We start from the raw sequence: 19792 nt of genomic DNA, 5'->3' as shown, positions 1-19792 counted from the left end.
ATGAAAAAGTGTTCTAAAATCTCTTATAATCAGAGAAATGCAAATCAAAACAACTCTGAGGTATCACCTCACACCTAGAAGATTGGCTAACATGACAGCAAAGGAAAGTAATAAATGCTGGACGGGATGTGGTACAGTTGGAACATTAATTCATTGCTGGTGGAATTGTGAATTGATCCAACCATTCTGGAGGGCAATTTGGAACTATGCCCAAAGGGCACTAAAAGTCTTTCTGTCCTCTGATTCAGCCATAGCACTTCTGGGTTTGTACCCCAAAGAGATAATAAGGAAAAAGACATGTACAAAAATATTCATAGCTGCGCTCTTTGTGGTGGCAAAAAGATTGGAAAATGAGGGGATGCCCTCCAATTGGGGAATGGCTGAACAAATTGTGTTATATGTTGGTGATGGAATACTATTGTGCTCAATGGAATAATAAACTGGAGGAATTCCATATGAACTGGAATGACCTTCAGGAATTGATGCAGAATGAGAGGAGCAGAACCAGGAGAACATTATACACAGAAACTGATACACTGTGTTACAATCGAATGTAATGGACTTCTCCATTAGTGGCAATGCAGTGATCCTGAACAACTTGGGGGAATCTATGAGAAAAATCACTATCCACATTCAGAGGAAACACTGTGGGAGTAAAAACATGGAATAAAAACAATTGCTTGAATACATGGGTCAAAGGGATATGGCTGGGGATGTAGACTCTAAATGAACATCCTAGTGCAAACATCAACAACATGGAAATAGGTTCTGACCAAGGACACAAGTAATACCCAATGAAATTGTGCATCAGCTGCAGGAAGAGTGGGTGGAGGGGAGGGAGGGAAATAATGTGATTATTTTAACCAAGGTATAATGTTCTACAATGACTAAACTTATTCAAATGGGGGGGGGAATAATATATGCATGTACTTCCTTCTAAATGAGCCTTTCTTTATCCCTCTCCACAATTACTACACCCTGACTCTCCAAGTAGTGGGCAGCTAGTTGGTACAGTAGCTAGAACACAAGAACTATGTTCAAGTGGTGTCTCAGATGTTTACTAGCTCTACAACCCTTCAAAGATCACTTAACCTTTCTGTGCCTCATTTTCTTCATCTATAAAATGGGGATAATAGCATCCCCTTCACAGAACTGTTGGGAGGGTCAAATGTGTGACCAGATGCAAAACACTTTGAAAACCATAAAATGTCATATAAATGCTATTATAACTAAATTACCTTGTAATTATTTTTATAATTATTTTACATATACTCATATAGTGACAGAAAGATTTGGTTCAGGTTCTTTCCTTTTTTTTTTTGTATACCCAGTTCTTAGTTCAGTTCCTGATAGTTAGCCAGTATTTGCTTATTGATTAAGTGCTGCTTTAAGAAAGTGCAATTGGAGGGAGATTTGTTAATCATTTGGTTGATTGGCTGTTGTCCTTAACCTACTAACATCTGAAAGGCAAGAAATTAAGTAATAAAGGATTTGAGGGCACCCTGGGGTAGCCTTTTGATCTTCTTTTCCTCCAGTTAGCCTTTTTGTTTCTTGGCTTCCCTTGCCCATTTATTTGCATGGAAATCAGACATATTTGGAGGGCTGAAGGAACGATAGAGCCTATAACCCCTAAGGTTTTTTGTTGAAAAGTAGACTCCCTCCTTCAAAAAAAATAGTTTGAGGAGAACACAAAGTGGTAATTAAATAGAGACCAGAGTTAAAAGGTACTTATTAAATGAAGATAAGATGAGGTTCAGGATAAAGATGTGAATCATGCTTTAAGACACTATTTTCTGTTTCCAGATGACTTATCTTAGTTTTTAAGTTCTCTTCCCAATTATCTTCAGCCTCTCTTAATTAAGTTTTGAATTGCATTTTGAGTTCTTCCAAAGCCTGTACCTATATCCAATTCACTGGGATTTCTGATTTTTCCTTTGCTGATCCCTCCCCCTCTGTTTCCTTTGCTCTTTGCTCATTACCTGTGCAGAAGGTGTCTATTGTAATTTCTTTCTTCTTTTTCTGTTGTTTAATCGAGTTTACCCCTTCTTTGCTCCCCGTATTTGGCTGTGCTCTTGCTCTTCTCATTTTGTTTTGGTTTTGGGGCTGTCAGTCTCCCCTCTTGGAGCTTTGTCAGATCTCTTGGTACTGTCTCTAGGGGAGGAATGTTAGCTTCCCTGTCCTCTGGAGGCTTTTGATCGGATTAAGTACAACTGGGTTGGGCTGTATGTGCTCTGCAGCCGAAGACTACTGGCAGGCTGGAGCCCCCCAGGCACTCTCCAGTTCTTTCCAGCTGCTTCTCCGCTGTCCACAAGGGCCTTTGCCCGCCTCCCTGAGCTTTGAGGAGTCCTGATAGAATTATGTTCAGCTGGATTGGTCTGGATGTGCCCTGAGGCAACAGTGAGACTGGAACCTGATGGAGGGACCCAGCTATGCCCCGGTCTCTCCCTGGCTTCTTCCCCACTGTCTACGCTAGGTGCTCCGAGTCCGGCGCCCTGCTGCTCACAAGGTAGACCCTCCAAACCAGCACCTTTGCCCACTCAGAGGTTCCCGCTGCTGCTGGGGGCTCAGCCCTCTGGGTTGTGGGGGAGGGGTCCTGAGACCTTCCCTCTGCCTTCCCCTTAGACCCGAGTATTCTTGGATTCCGGCTTTTGGGGGGCATACCTTTTGATTTGAGTCCAGAAGGAGGGTTCCCCGCTTCTGTCCTGTTGTTCAGTTTGAATTCCGTTGCCCTAGGAGCATTCAGTTTGTATTGGTAAGGAAGGGTCTTCCACGAGGTCTGAACTTTTGCTGCTTGTTAAGCCGCCATCTTGACTCCGCCCCTGAATCTTGCTTTAAGAAGGAATTGAATTTAAAGAAATCTCAAGCATGTTCTTTAGCCTCCTTCTCCTTCATTTCTTCTTTTAGCATCTAGGATTGCCACTCCCATTTGTCTTTCTTTGTCCAGGCTGATTACTATTTTACTCTCTCTGTTCTGTGCGATATTCTTTTTAGCTCAATGAATCCCACTTCTTCCTTCTTTTTCCTCTTCTCAAAGTGGCAGCTAGCTTGCCTTGTGGAGAGAATACTGTGCCTAGAGACAGGAAGGTTTGAGTTCATACTCAGCTTCAGATATTTATTAGCGGTGTGTTCCTGGGCAAGTCACTTAACATCTTTTTTTCTTTAGTTTCCTCAGCTGTCAAAAGCGAATAATAATAGCACTTATGTCTCAGGGTTGTTGTGAGGCTCAATTGAGATATTAGTAAAGTGCATAGTACAATGCCTGGTATATAGTAGCATAGTAGTCACTCTTTCCTTCCTTCCTTTCTTTTCTTTCTTCCTTCATTCTTTCCTTATCTCTTTCTTTCCTTCCTTCATACAGAGAGAAATTTATTTTCCCCCATTCAGGTGACTGGATGTGTATTTTTTTAAAGATCTAAAACTTAGCTGCTGGACCATAAACTAAAGAGGTGAAAAAGCCTACTCTTTCTCTTTATGGGGAAGCAGTTGCACCCCACAAAGGACTCCCCATGTATTTTATCATTGGGTAGCAGCAAGAAGAACCTAGACAAGAGAGGAAAGTAAAAGATTCAACAATGACGAAATACTCAATGTGGAGCAACAGTGATACAGGGGGAGCAAGCCCAGGAGGACATCATGATATAAGCACCAAAATATATGAATAGCCTTGTAGTATTGAAGAAATGAACTGTCCCTCCATAAATATAACTGACCATTAATGTTCTATGCATGCATACCCCAGCATGTAACCCATAAGGGCATCCACTCCTTCCATTGGTTGCATATGTCTTTGTAGAAGCGTGCTCCAGGTTTACGAGGGAATTGTCTCTTCCTATGCTATTTAATTAACTGCCTTTTCTTTGAATTCATTGCTTCTTTTAGCTGACTACTTTTGTTCGTTCTTGTAAAGTTATGACTTTGATTAGATTCAAGCTCACAGAAGGCCTTGAACTGAGCTTTTAGAGAATAGCATTTGTGAAAGGCAGTGCACCACAGGTAATACTACTGAGCTACACATGAATTCAGGTACAGGTATGGCCACACACTAAAAATTCAAAGCTTTGATTTGACATATAAATACTAACAAAATAGAGTAATCTTAAAAATTGACAAAGGATGAAATGATGCGGACACTTAATACGAATATTACTGTTTCTTTTATGTCAATATCTTCTGAAAACATATAAAATGGAATTGTAGTGTCAGGCACTTTTCAGAAATTTAAGAGATTAAGAACTTTCTAGAAACACACAAGAATACTTATTGTTGACTGGAAAAAAACACAGAACTATTAAATAGTCAAAATCACTCTTTAATCAATGGAAAGGGGTTCAATGCAATAGCAAGCCTTGACACAGAACTGCGTGCCACACTACTGCACAGAGTCTAAGGATTGAACTCTGGCCACTCTGAACACTGACCCTTGGGAAAGCCAACCGCACTAGATTGGACAATTCCAAGGAACAAAATAATTTGGGGAACCAATATACCATTTGGAGGAAATCCAGAGCCAGGGAAAGATGATTGACTACTATAGCTACAAAGAAAATGGGAGTGTTCAAACTACCCTGACAGCATACATCAAGCTTGGGAAAGGAATCATAGCTAGAGACTAGGGTATAAGAGAAGGGACTGCTTACAATGAATTCTAAATAGATGGTCCCTGCCCAGGTTTGGGTCTTCTTGGGAAAAGATGTCTGATACAATAGGAGAGACTACCTAAAACAAAGAGGATCCCTAGCACATGCTTAGTCCCACCCAACTAGGACTGTCATTCACCTGATGGTCCACTACTCTGTCTGAAACTGCTAGCCTGGAATTCCCTTCAGAGTGGATTCCCATGAGAACAGGGAACAAGTACAAACTTTGAGGTCTCCAACCTTCAAGCCAGTCCTGAAACATAGGGTTCACCAGATCCCACTAGGTCACAAGTTTGGGATTTCTAGATTCCATGTTGACAATATACACAAAACAAGACTATTAATTATGGAAGGACAAAATTCTGAGAGGTAAAATTCCAGTTATGATTTGTTAATTTATTAAATTAAGTCAATATATAATAAATACGTGGTCAGAGGACAATGGAACATAGGGAAGGAGCGATAGAGAAGGGTAAAAAGTATCTTTCTCAATAACCTGTTTCCACTTTACATTTCATCAGTCAACACATCTTAGGGCTTAAATGTCTCACACAGCAATCTGGTTTCTGAAAACATCTCCTGTTGAAGTTATCTTGTCTTCTGAAAATCTCTTCTCTTAAGCCTAAAAGAAAAGGTTGGTTTTCAGAGTTGCTTCTTCTAGCAGATCTGCTCCTCTGATTCAGATCACTTGTAGAGATCTTTTTTTGTTGTTAAAATTTCTTGAAAAACAAACTTCAATACACATTCACTTTACAGATAGTCACTTTAATTTTGCTTTGATTGTCCTAATCTTATTTTTTAAGTTATAGAAGAAACATCAAATTAGGAACCTCTAGTTCAAGAATTTGTATTTTTCCATATTCCTTGCTGTTCCTATCTTTATCTAAACCAAATACTTGATTTAGACACTACCAATGGGCTGAAGATAAAATAAAAAAAAATCTATGAGGATCTGATTTACAAAATGAGACTTTCTACTTAAAAAAAAATTATACTTGCCATGTTTCACTTTTCCCTACTCACTTTTAGTTGCTCATTCCCTTCTTAGGAAGATGACATGCTACTAAGGATCTAAGCCCATACATGGACACATAGATAAAAACATCCTCTCTAAGTAGCTGACTTTTATATCAAAGTTTAATGGTCACAAAATTGAATTTACCCCAAACTTGTTTACTTTAGTCTAGTTGTAACCAAACAGTAATGAAAGGGTATCTGAATAGACTAAAAAAATAATTCTAGCTTATATCAAATGAGTTGTCTATACTAAAACATATTCACCCTTCAGGACATGTTGCAACCACAGGTATTATTACTTCCATATTAAATAATAAACCTAAATGAAATAGAATTTCCTTTCAGAGCAACACAAGATAATCCACAAGCTATTTTCCACTAAGAAAAATGATTTCACTGAAATTCCTCTCTTTAACATAACAGAAAATATTTCTGATTAACCTCATGAAATAGTAGAATTATATCTTAGTTTCAAAAATTCTTATATCACTGTCTAAATTTCATATTACTGTGAGATAGTTCTAAGACCTTATGTTAAACTCAAATATATCATTAGTAATAGACAGATAATAAGCCCAAATACTCATCCACTTAGTTGCTTTTAGGGTATAAAGAGGGCTATAATATCATTATGAATATCTAATATCTTATACTTTTTTATCATAGTAGTTCAGATATGTTCTAGTATTATCGTATTATATAAAGACTTAATATAGTATTCATATCTTGTACTAGTCACCTACCAGGATTATTGAAATTTGCCATAAAAAATAAGGGAAACATGCTCAATACCTGAATGTTAATTTCAGGTGAGTCATATATGTAGCCAATTGTATTGACAGAATGTCACAAACAGATGCCAATGGGAAAAAATAACCACATGAAAGCTATCCTGAAACTAAAGCTTTGGTGAAAGTAGAAAAGAATATTTATGATAGACAAGGGGAAAATAACTTCTTATGAAATCTACCTCTTTTATATGAAAAATATATTTCTATTTTTTTAAAAAAGCTATTTTAGGACATTAAATCATGCAAAATCCCCTGTTTAAGAATTTGCAATTTCAGATTCCTTCAATAAAAGGAGAAAAGAAAAGGAGAGAAATGGACAGTGAGAGAAGCTTCATGAAAAATCTTCCTCATGATTTCTGGGTGGATTCTTGTCCTCATCACTTTTGATCTAGTCCTTGTTCTTATGAAAAAGCATTGGAAATTTTTCAAGCATCAGGGGCCCAAGAGGAGAAACCAACACAGGTAAAGGAAGGGATATTGTGATTGGACAGGAGAAAAAATGATAAAGTTAGAAGTAGAGATATTTCTTGAGAGCACTTAGAGATTTACTAATATAAACTGTAACCCAAGTCCTGTTACAACTTAAAGGTAGTATAAGCTTTTTATTCTTCTCATCCCAAGGGTCCTGAAGAACTGATTAGGTTTCATAGTGTAAATGATTTAATTAATATGCATAGGGACATGGAATATGGATAAGCTAACTGCACTAAGGCCCCATTTGGAATAATTTTATATCAATTGCTATGAAGAAAGGAAGGAAACTCATCAAATATGACAAACTGTTTATTCTTATATGAGTTGACTGAGTATCCTTGCAACTGGGGGACCTGCTGAGCCACACATAGATAGATAGATAGATAGATAGATAGATAGATAGATAGATAGATAGATAGATAGATAGATAGATCCTAACTGGATATTTGTTTATGTATCTTTCTTGATTGTTTAGTTTTATTCAGAGGAATTTTTTTTACCTCATTGGTTCAATCTCTTCTGGTCTGGAACTAGCGTTTAGGACCAGGATGCACCTGACCTAAGATATTTGGCACAGTGAGTATGGCCAGGTGAGAATGACAAGTTCACAGTTTCCTAAGTTGAGTGAAAATAGTAACAAAGGAAAGAAGTATGGAATAATTCTGAAGGAATGAACTTGGTACATGAGTGAGACCAGATTCTACAAGTCCTGGGGATCTGGAGACTATTATCTCACAATTAGAAATCCTTAGCTCTGATTTATTTAAGTGTTGGGCTTATTTTGTGGAGTCTGGCCTCTAAAAAGAAAGGTGAGGTTCTTTTTCATTGTTTCTGGTTTTTCATGCCCTTACCCCAAGTTCATAGGTAAAATTCCTTAGGCTAAGGTTTGAATCAAGTCTATGGTCTCTTCAAAAAGGATCTGAAAGGTAAATCAGAAATGGAACAAGTATTCCATAGCAATCATATATCATAACTTGCTCCACTATTCCCTAATTGATGGACATCTCCTCACAAGATCATTATTGAGTCATCTCTGGTCAGGAGGAAAAAAGAAAGCAGAAAAGGCAGCTATAGGCTGGAAGTCCAGGTTCAGCCTCATCAAAATAGCACATGTAGTCTTTTACCTGAGCTAGTACATACTATACAGAGTAGTGGTGAGAAAAGGCTTATGTCCCGTCATTAAGTCCAGAATGAGTGCTCAAAACATACATTCAGGAAAGAGAAAAAAGTGAGAAAAAAAGTCTCTCTCTTAGAATTTGAGTGAGGAGTCTCTGCTGTCACAGGGATAAAAATCCTTCAATGCTGAGCACATGCTTCCTCAGCTCCATTCAGCTCCATGGCGCTCCAATGGGGGATACTTTAGCCACAAAATATAAGAGGAGAGATGACAATTACCCAATTACACCAGAATGAACTTCCAAATTATTATAGATGTGGAAGGTACCAGGGTGGCAATAAACAACTCTTCTCTGATGGTCACAATTCCAACTTCCTGTGATACACTCAACTCCGGATCAAGTTTAAATTAAAGAGTAAGAAAAAGGCAGGATTTTTCTGGGTTCTGTGTGAATATTGAAATCACATTTTGCACAAAGAACAGGTGTTAAAATAATAAAGACAAAAAACCTGAAGGAAAATATAGAGAACAAAATTTGTAACTTCTCTCTTTGACATTGCTGTGACAAGCAGCAATTGAATTTTTAAAGGAAATTTGAAATATTTTGCTCTATTGCTGTGAAAATTTCCCTTTCTACTCATGATTTTCATTTTCATTTTATTTTGAAGATGTGTAGGCAAGTGAACTATTGGCATGTAAAAATGGCACTGTAAAATGAATTTAGTCCAATGAAATCATAATCAATTTAAATAAAAATAAACTTAAAATATCTTTCTATAAGTATAGAGGTCCAGCAGATGATTGTACATTTTCAAAGGCTCTATCATTTTATTTCTGTAATTTTTAAAAAAGAAAAAGAAAACCCCTTACAAAAATTTACACATATATATATATACCAAAAGTGGAAAAAATATAAAATCCTCAATATCCATAATTTTTTTTCATATTTTAATATATTTTATTTTATTTTAAATATTTTTCTATGGTTACAGGATTTGTGTTCTCTCCTTCCTCCTTCCCAAAACTGATAAAAAATTCCACTGGGTTGTACGTAGTACTCATAATTTTGAGTTTAACATAAATATGTAGGTCATCTTTGGCAAAATATTAAATGTGTGCAGCCTAGACTCACTTACCACATTCCCTTTCTCCTTCACTTTTTGGCATAGTAGTCATTTGTCAGTATATTCTCCTAGTGGTGATAACTAGTGTATATTTTTCCTCTTCAACTATTCTCCTTCACTCTATGTCTTTCAATGTCTTTTTTCTTCCTATTTACCTTTTCTCAATATAAAAAGCTATACTTAATGTATTTTGTATTTTGATTATGTGCTCTACCATTTTCTCATAGTTAGATGGATTGGCTACTATTTTTTAATTACTATTAAAAAAAGGTTCTAGTTCAAGTATGCAGCAATTTAAATGACTTCTGTGATTCCTTCAAAATCTTAAATTCTATCAAATAATGTTGCAAAAAATATCTTCATACAAATATTTCTTTCCCCCCTAGCAATAGCTTCCTGATGATATTATCTCAATAACAATATCTCTTGATTTAAATGCATGAATAGTTTTAGAGCTCATATTAAATACTTCCATATTATTTTTAAATGATTATAACAACTCAGAACTTCAAAAGCAAGATATTAGCAAGTAAGTCTATTTTTCCAAAGTACCATCCGCAATTAATTTTTATTATTCTAACTGTATTTGTGAACTTAAAAGGCTTAAGAAAAAATATTGTTTATTATTTTCAGTGTTTTAATAACTACCATAATTGAATACTTTTATGCTTATTGATTTTTTTTTATTTTTGAACAAAATCTATCTGTCCTGTTGTTTCATAATTCCCTATTGGAAATCTGATTTTATTCTTATAAAATTATACTAATTTCTTTTAGATTTTTGTTATAAACTTTGTATAAGAAGTAGCTATTTAAGAGCATTTTTTGCCAAATGACAAGTCCAATTTTAAATCATACATTTCTTTTTCAATTTTTTAAATCTTTTTTAGTCATAATGACATCCCTTCCTCTCCTTCTCCTTTGTGACACTGAAACATGATCATATGCACCATGATCGTTTATATTCTTTTTCAATTCTTCAGTGACTGCAGTGTTGTGTAACAAGCAACCATATGCCTGTGGGATTTGGAGCAAATCATTTAACCTTTATGGAAGACAGCTTCCTCAGCCATAAAATGAAGAATTGGGGATAAGAATGACCATCAAGGTCCCTTTTCATTCAAATCCTATGATCCTGTATTGTCAAATTCTGCCTTAAAATACTTAATGATTCCCTATTACCTTCAAGATAAAATATAGCCCTTGGTCTGGCATGTAAAGCCCTCTATAATCTAGATACATCTACTCTTCTAGACTTAATTCACATCCTTTCACACAATATAATTCAACTAAAATGATCCAGTCCTTGTTTCCCAAACTCAGTACTACAGATGAAGGTTACAGATGAGGGAAGTGAGGACCAGAAATGCTAAATACGATCCAAGATCATAAAAAGTAGTCAGTGGAAGAGTTTGAATTTGAACCCAGGTACTCATTCCAAGTAAAGCACTCTTTTTGTTGCTCCATGTTGCTGTTTTGGATGGAAAATAATGATGAGGAGGATGAATTTAATTAAAGTGTGCCTTCCAGGTATTGGGGATGTTTTGCATGAATAAAGAGAGGTAGGAGATAGGGTAGACCACCACCTTAAACATTTTTAAGTACAGCTCCAACTATATTAAAATACAGTTAGGAAATATTTAACAAAATAAATAAAAGTACAATAAAACATAAAGAATTTTACATTTTAAAATTAAGGGATCCTTATGTACAGATTACTAGCCTTATTTCTGTTTGACTTTAATACCATTTGTGTAGTGGGAAGAGAGCTTATATGGAAGAGAGAAAGACCTGTATTCATGAAGTTTGCCTCTGACTCACATTGGTTGCATGACCCCGGGAAAAATCACATAATTTCTGAATGTTTTAGGAAAATCTCTAAGAATACAGTTTTACAGCAAGTACAGTCTTTCACTTACAGTGGGAGTTTCCTCACCTGAGAACTGTCAACAAAACATCCAATTCTTATCCCTGCATTTACAATCATTGAGGAACTAGTCAAAAGGCATGTGTTGATTTTCCAAAACCTTTGTAATATTTAAACCTCATAATTTTTTAAAGTATGAAAAGACAAAGTTGTTATTTACCCTTCATTTTAATAGAGGAATAATGATATCATGAAGTAAATTGAGAGAGAGTGGCCCAAAGTCTTTGGTCTCACTTTTTCTTCGAAAATCATCAAAGTCCAGTATAAAATAAAAGTCAGGATGACTGGAAATGGTCCAGGATGCAATGGATGATGTTGATACCTTTAATGTTTGACCAAGCACTAAGTGCTCCATAGTGCAGGTGTTTCTGCCCTCAGAACAAATTGTTCTCATCCACCCATTTCACCAGAGGAAATCTTCATATGATTGCAGTAATTTCCCTAACTCACTGAGAGGTGTGAACCTTTCAGTTATCCTTAACCTGGTTAAACCATTCTGTCAAGATGGTATTCTGAGATAAGGCCATAGCCCATGCTAGAGCCTCTTGGAGCCACATGTAAAACTTAGATGAAAGGTGGACAGTTATGGTGGATGAACAGCCCTGAAAAGAGTTCAGCAAGACCTCATACCAGATTACTAGTCCTCCCTGCACACCCTACCTCAGTTTTTAAGTATGGAAAGAGAAGTCACATTACAACAACTACCAGTCTTTCTAACAAGGTTTAAAAAAAAAAAGAAAAAGAGAATAGTAACATGAAAATCAGTATGGTGGGAAAAAGTGATTCCAAACTCATCCAAAAATCTCCAATTTAAGAAAGTAGGAATCCATGTCTTTAAGGATGAAGCATAAAAGATAATTTAGAAACCTACTTGTGATCTCAAATAAAAAAGTAGGTTTACATGAACTCTTAAGATTCAACTTGGGTCTTAGGGCTACAATACAAAAGAATGTTTGCAATGGAAAAAGTGACTTCCCACAAAACCTCCTTGTTTAGAGAACAGGACCTCACTTATAAAAGAGGCATAAAAAAGATATTTATGGCCTGAAAACAAAAGTAATTTCCTGTGAAATCTTATGACTATAGTCTCAGATCCTTAAGACTGAGGTACAAAAGGGAATATTATGTGAAAGGAGACAATGATTTAATGCACAATCTTCTTAACACAATTTCAGATCTTTAAGGCCTGAGCCATAAAAGAAAATTTTAAAAAATACTTATGGTGGAAATAGGAGACTAATGTGATTGATAATCCCTTTGTTAATTTTTTTAAAAAGACCTGAGGTCCTTAAAGTCATTTAAAAGTATTATCTATATATGAAAAGAAAAAGTAGCTTTATTATAACTTTTATATAAAAACTAAATTTGTATTTATTTTATTTATTAAGGGGGTTTTTTTTGGTTCTATTTGTTTTTACATCACACATATTTCTGGACCTATTATAGCTAATGGTCCTTCACTTATAATGAGGAAAAATAAGGAGCAAACCAACTGATAGAGCAACCAAATCTGACAGCAAATGGATATTATATACCATAGTCCTCTAAATGGTCTACTTCTTCATCTCTTTGAAACTACCTGTGTACTGTTTCTCTACTTGGTGATTTGATCAGTTCCCCTAGGTTCGGGTTCCATCATCATCTTGCTCTAACCTCTTTCTCCTGACCTCCAGTCTTGTGAAAACAACTGCCTATTAGACTTCTAGAATTGGATGCCTCTAAGACATCTTAAATTCAAAATGTCCAAAATCATTTTCATTATCTTTCCCAATAAACTATCCCTGCTCCCTAACTTTCCTATTACTGTCAAGGGTAACTACAATTCTTCCATTCACCCAGAATCAAAGCCTTAGTTTCATCCTTAACTCCTCATTATTTCTTATCTCCCCATATCTAATTCATGACCAATATCATTTATTTCTTCATATCTCAAATAAGTAACCTCTTAATTCCTCTGACAGTATCACACCTAGGTTCAGGCTATCATCACCTCATAACTACACAATTCCAATAGACTACTTGTTAAGTCTCTCTGCCTGAAGTCTAGCTTCATTACAGTCCATTCTCCACTCAGCTGTCAAGTTGATCTTCTTAAAGTATTTGTCTGACTATGAAAGCATCCAATTCAACAACAATCAGTGTCTCATGATATCTCCAAGATCAAGGGTAAAATTTTCTGTTTGGCTTTTAAAGGTATTCATAAACTGGCCTTTTGCTACCTTTCTAGTCCCCCAACACCTTATTCTTACCCATATCTTGTGTGGTCCAATGCTGCTGGCCTCCTTCCTGTTCTTGGTACACAATGTTCCATCTTCTGATTCTGCACGTTTCTCTTGGCTCTCTCTCATGCCTGGAACTCTCTTCTTCCTCAGCTAAACCTCCTTAGTTCCCTGACTTCTTTTAAGCCCAAGCTAAATTCCACTGCCTACAAGAAGCCTTTCCAAGATCTCCTTATACTTGGTGCCTTCGCTTTGAGATTACTTTCAAGAAATTTGATATATATTTTATTTATACGTAGTGTTTGCAAATTGTCTTCCCAACTAGTCTGTGAACACATTAAAATCAGGACAGGGTTTTGCCTTTCTACAATAACATCAGTGCTTAACACCATGCCTAACATATAATGGGTTTTTAATAAATGTTTCTTGTTTTAGTTATTGTCTTTGTTTAATAAAGTCTCCATTAGGCTTTTAGGATACACTATTAAAAGGGAAATTAGTTTTATGGATAATATCAATAATGTAATCTAAGATCTTTAAATCAAAGAAAAATGACATTTGTAAATAAGAAGGGGAATATGGCTTCATGTAAAATATTTTTATTTAGTATATAAAACTAAGTCTTTAAGACTATGGAATAAAAGTAAATGTTATGATCGTAAAATGAAAAATGAATTAATTATCCTTAATATTGTAAATAATCTAAATTATTTTATAAAATACATCTCTGTTCCTTAAAGCTGGACTATATGAGGAACTGGTAATTTCATAAGAAATCTCAAGACCAAAGCCTTGGAACCTAAAAATAAAGATATAGTATAAAAATACAGTTTTTGTCAGAAAACAAGTTAGTGACTTCATCTAAAATCTTATAGAAAAAAAGGCCTCATGGTTTCAAGCTCAAAATGTAAAATAGAATAAAAAAGAGAGTATTTGAGGTAAAAAAAAAGGAAATAGGTTCCTGAAGAATGGCCTGAATAAACTATAAATTGTTTAAGAACTGCAACCCTGTCCTCCAATGATCTTTAAGTCTGAGGCAATAGGGAAGAAAATAACATCATGGGAAATCCGTAAAACCTTAACCTCTGCTCTGTAAAACCAAAGAATAAAAAAAGCTAGCTAATTAATTTGCCAACCAACAAGCAAGAACATAAACTTCAAGTATTTAAGACTTTAAGGACAAGGGTTAAAAAACAAATTTAAAAATATTTGTGGTTAAAAAAAAAGAAATAGTAACTTAATCTCAAATCTTGTTTCAGAGAACAAGGAAAATGGGAATAATAATAGTAAATGATATATATGGATTTAAAAGAATATCTCCATCAGAAGTATTCTGAATAATATAGAGATCCTTAGTGTATATTCCTTTTCTATCTTTACAGCAAGAATAATAAAAGGGAAATCAACTTTATGCTAAGTCTTCTGAATAATTAAGATTTTTCTAAGAAACCAAAAATCTAAGAAATCCACTTCCAGGAACTAAGATTATAGAGTAAGGAATGTTCCCAGCTCACTTAAAACATCCAAACACATAAAAAGAAGAAAAAGTTATAAATCAAAAAAAAAGCAGGATGAAAGTAGATCTCAGGATGAGAAAGAAGAGTAGCCCAGCAAGCATACAATATCAGGGATTTGGCAAAACAATGATCAGGCCACCATGTGGTCTGGTGAAATATACCAGTGGGACCAACCCACTGAGCACTACTCAGGAAGGAGTGTGGGCAGGACCAGCCTACCCAATACAGCCTGGAAATGTAGAGATGGGACCATGCAACAGAACACAGCAAAGGAGTGAGTTCAGGTGGCACCAGTCTACTGAACATGGCTCTAGGATAGGTACCAGCTACACCAGCCCACCTAGCATAGCCCTGGGGGAAAGAACTATAGAATTGGGAAGCAGCCCACTTCCCAAAATAACAAAGGAACTTGAAACAGGGAGAATGGAATCCAGTATGAGAAAACAGGTATAAGTATCCCCACAGTAAGCCATCCAGGCCACCTCAACCAAAGTATACATAATGGGAACCAAAGGCAGACAGATCTCCCCAAACATCAGAGTAGACTACGCTGCAGGCTTCGAAAAATACTCCCAGGAAAAAAAAACAAGATCATCATATAGACAAGTCAAAAGGAAAAAGAAAATCATTTCATTAGAGTTACTTTATTGCAGGGATGATTAGAATACAAACTTGGAAGAGGACAACAATGCCAAAATGGAAAGAAGTGAAATCTGGTGGGAAAGGAGTAAAGAGTGTCAGGTCCCAAAAGAATCCTGAAAAAACTTGAAAAGAAGTTTTAAACAATAAGATAAATGTCAGAAAAAGTCAATAGTTTGGGGAAATTCAATGAAGAAAACATCTTAAAAATTATAGTGGGCTAAAGGAAAATGGAGGTTAAAAAAAAAACACTTTAAAAACTACCTCCATAGAGATTATAATTGGCCAAATTAAAATGGACTCTAAAATATAATGCAGAAAACAACTTCTTAAAAAGTAGATTTGGTCAAATGGAAAAAGAAACACAAAAGCTTAAGGAAAGAAATAACTCCTTAAAAATTAAAATTGGGGAAGTGGAAGCTAATGACCATAAAAAAATCAGAAAACAGTAAAGAAATATCAAGAAAATGAAAAAAATAGAAGAAAAATCTGAAATATCTCATTGGAAAAAAAAAACTGTCCTGAAAAATAGATCCAGGAGAGATCTTCTAAGAATCATCAAAGAATCTGAAAGCCATGACCAGAAAAAGAATCAACCAAAAAATAAACAAGAAATTAAGAAGGCAAATAAAATTTTAGAAAAGTTTGCTATGATAGATTTTTAAAGATAACTGAAAGTGAATCGAAAGTATTGTACCTTTTTCTCAATAGTACAATGAACCTTCACAAAAACTGATTATATAATAGGATATAAGAACCATGTGTAGAAAAGCAGAAATATTAAATTCATTCTTTTCTGACCGTAATGCAATAAAAATTACATTCAACTTACAGAATCCCAGAGAAGCAACTAAAAAACTAATTGAAATAACAGCTTTTGCATGCTGCATGATATAAAATGAACCCACATAAATGATTAGCATACTATCAACAAAGACCAAGAGCTAGAGATAGAAAGAGAAATTCATAATAGCACTACTAGGTTTATTTCCCAAAGTGATCAAAGACATGGGAGAGGATTTACTTGTACAAAAATATTTATTGCAGTTCTTTTTGTAACAGCAAAAAAAGGAAACTGAAGGAGTATTCATTAATTGGAGAATGGCTTAAAAATGTTATAGATTATTATAATGGAATACTAATGTGGCATGAAAAATGATAAAGAGATAATTTCAGAAAAACTTGGAAAGATCTGTATGAAATGATGTAAAGTGAAGCGAGCAGAACCATTGTATACAATGTTTTATACAATAATAGAAATATTTTATAATGGTCTATTGTGAAGGAATAAACTATTATCAGCAATACAAGGAGCCAAAACAATGCCAAGGCTCTTATGAAGAAAAATGCCATCCACAGTCAAAGAAAGAACTGTTGGAGTATGGGTTTAGATTAAACCATATCATTTCTCTCCTTGTTCCCTTCAAAAATGTTTTCTTGCATATGTGATATATGCCTTCTTTCACAACATGAGAAAAATTGAAATTTGGATTGCATAACAACACTATAATAAGATATATCACATTCCCCCTGGAAAGGGGTATGAGAGACTTTGAATAGCAAAAGTCAAAAAACAATTGTTAAAAATTGTTGAAAAAGGTAAATTGAAAAAATAAAAAATAATGAAAGAAATAGACCAAAAAAAAAAATCTAAAGGTTGTCTCTAAGCTATTTGAAGAGAAAATATCTTAATTGGAAATCTTAAAAATTTAACCTCCAGTTTTTAAGGCAAATAGTTTTTGTTTAATATTTTTAAAGGAGAAATTAGTTCCTGAAAAACTCTTGTGGCAATTTTCCAAATTGTAGGTACCTTTCTACAAACCCCACAGTTCTTAAGGAGAGCTGGAAAAATGGCTCATTTTTTTTGCATTGTTTCAAATAGAACATTTGCATAAATATATTCACTCTTTTTCAATGAAACCCTAAGTTCAAATCAAAATTAATAAAAGTGAGACTAACTAAATCTGCTGTAACTAACAATGAAAATGGCATAGCAATTGTTTAATATGGTATGTGTTCATGAGGTCAAATTTGAATCAACGTATCTAGAATCTTAATGTTGGCATGTTCTTCCATCATCACTATCAGTCTATGTGGGCTTATACCAGACATGAATTATGTCACTGAGCAGCTTGCTGAATTTGAGGGTGAAGTCTAACCTCGCAATTAAACATCTTTTCTGAGAAAGTTTAAATTACCATAATATATGCAGTTAGATCTCAACATCATTTATTTTGGCAAGTACAGTATAATAAGGTAGTCTCAAAAAATAATTCTGCTGCCTATTAAAAGATGAAATAACTCAAGAATGGTTAAAAGAATTTTATGGCTACAGTAATTAAACTTAAATTAAGTTTTGATCGATTTTATTGGGTATTTTTTTTAAAAAGAGGAACAATATCCCACTATGTTAAATATATAACCCATTTGAAGTATAAATATTGTGGAACACCTGAAAGAAGTATAAATAAAGTCCATAGAGATAGATAAATAGTGCTGTATAATAATAATAGTACCTAGATTTATGAAAATACTGTACATATTTTATTTTTTCCTCACAATAATCCTGAGTAGTAAATGCAATTATTATCTCTATTTACAGAGGGAGAAACTGAATCTCAGAAAGGTTAAGAAGCTTGCCCAAGATAACACAGAGTAGGAGGTGGGATTTAAACATGGGTCTTTCTGTCTTCAAGTCCAACACTCTTACCTATTGCACTATCTAGCTCTATCTATAGAAAGGCTACAAGAATACAGAATATAGGATACATTCGGTAAGAAGGGAGAAATTGTCAGAGAAAAGTAAATGCTTTTAGTAAGCAAAAGTAAACTTTTAAAAACAACATATCTGTGACAACAAGGTTTATATTCATACTACCAAATTCCATTCAGAATGGTTAAGTGTGAAAAACTCATTAAAGAATAAGGAACTTATTATATAATTAATATATAAAATACATAATACATAAGCAATAATAAATAGGAGAAATATTGGTAATACTGAAGCTACTGAAATAGTTAAATATTTTATAGTGAATTACATGCATGACAGCTTCCAATGGTTACACTTACAGAAAATATAGAGGAAGTGGAATTATCCATTTCTCTGAAGACCTTCAGGAACAATTAATTGAGAAGACAGAATCATCAATTGTAGTTTAAAATGTTCAATTGGTTACATTGCATACGTTATTAAAACTGCTATCAAGGAAGATTTGTTACTTTGAAAGTTTATTGAAGGTAATGCTACATCAAGAAAAATCATCAATATATCTGATGGATTTTAAAATGAAAATTACATAATGTAGGAGAATTGCATTGGACTCCACACAGAGAGCTCAATCAATACTAGGACAAAATAAATGTCTATAAGTAATAGTTAAAAATGTGGTCCCTCATACAATTTGTATCCAGTGTTTGGTTCAGAGAGAACTACTTATATTAAGAAATATTAGTGGGAGCTACATAACATTTTTCAAATTATTTACAAGAATAATCAACTTTATTAAAAATCAAGACACTGAAAGGAACACTATAAAATAGTGTGAGTGATATAAGTATTTTCTATTCATTTCTATTTTATTTAAGAAGTATTTGTTTTTTCTCTACGTTCACTCCCAAAAAAAAAGGTAAAAAATTATAGCAAATATGAAGGATAAATTAAATCAAATATATACCTATACTATATACAAAATGTCTATATCACTCTGTATCTTGAATACTTACCTGACTCCTCTGTCAGGTAAGTAGAATGTACATCATCAATCCCCTGAAATCATGCCTGGTCATTTCATTTCAATTTAAGAATTCGGAATTCTTAAACATATTTCAAAATTGTTTCTTTTTACAATCTTGTCATTGTAAAAATTGTTCTCCTGGTTCTGCTCACTCCACTTTATATCAATTTATATGTTTCCAAAGGTTTCTCTCAGAATGTTCTTTTTGTGATATCTGATGGCACAATACTATTATATTCATAAACCATGGTTTTCTTAGACATTCTCTAACAAATGGACATTCACTCCCTTAATTTCTGGTTGTTTGGTATTTTGAAAAAAGTTTCTATAACTGTTTTATGTATATAAGTATTATTTCTCTTTCTTTTGCCCTTTAAAGGTATAGGCCACTGCTGGAGCAGAAGGTATGCATGTCAATATACTTTGGGGAATAATTCCAATTTTTTTCAGAATGAATGGCCCAATTCATGGCTTCAACAATGCATCAATGTACCTATTTTCTAATATTTTTGAAGAATTGGTTACAATACTCTAAATAAACAAACAAATGCAAAGTCCTCAAATTCATGTTATTATTTCCTAGAATATTTAGT

This window comes from Monodelphis domestica, chromosome 1, assembly GCF_027887165.1.
Source record: "Monodelphis domestica isolate mMonDom1 chromosome 1, mMonDom1.pri, whole genome shotgun sequence".
In the NCBI taxonomy this organism is placed as follows: domain Eukaryota; kingdom Metazoa; phylum Chordata; class Mammalia; order Didelphimorphia; family Didelphidae; genus Monodelphis; species Monodelphis domestica.
This window is presented reverse-complemented; position numbering follows the sequence as displayed.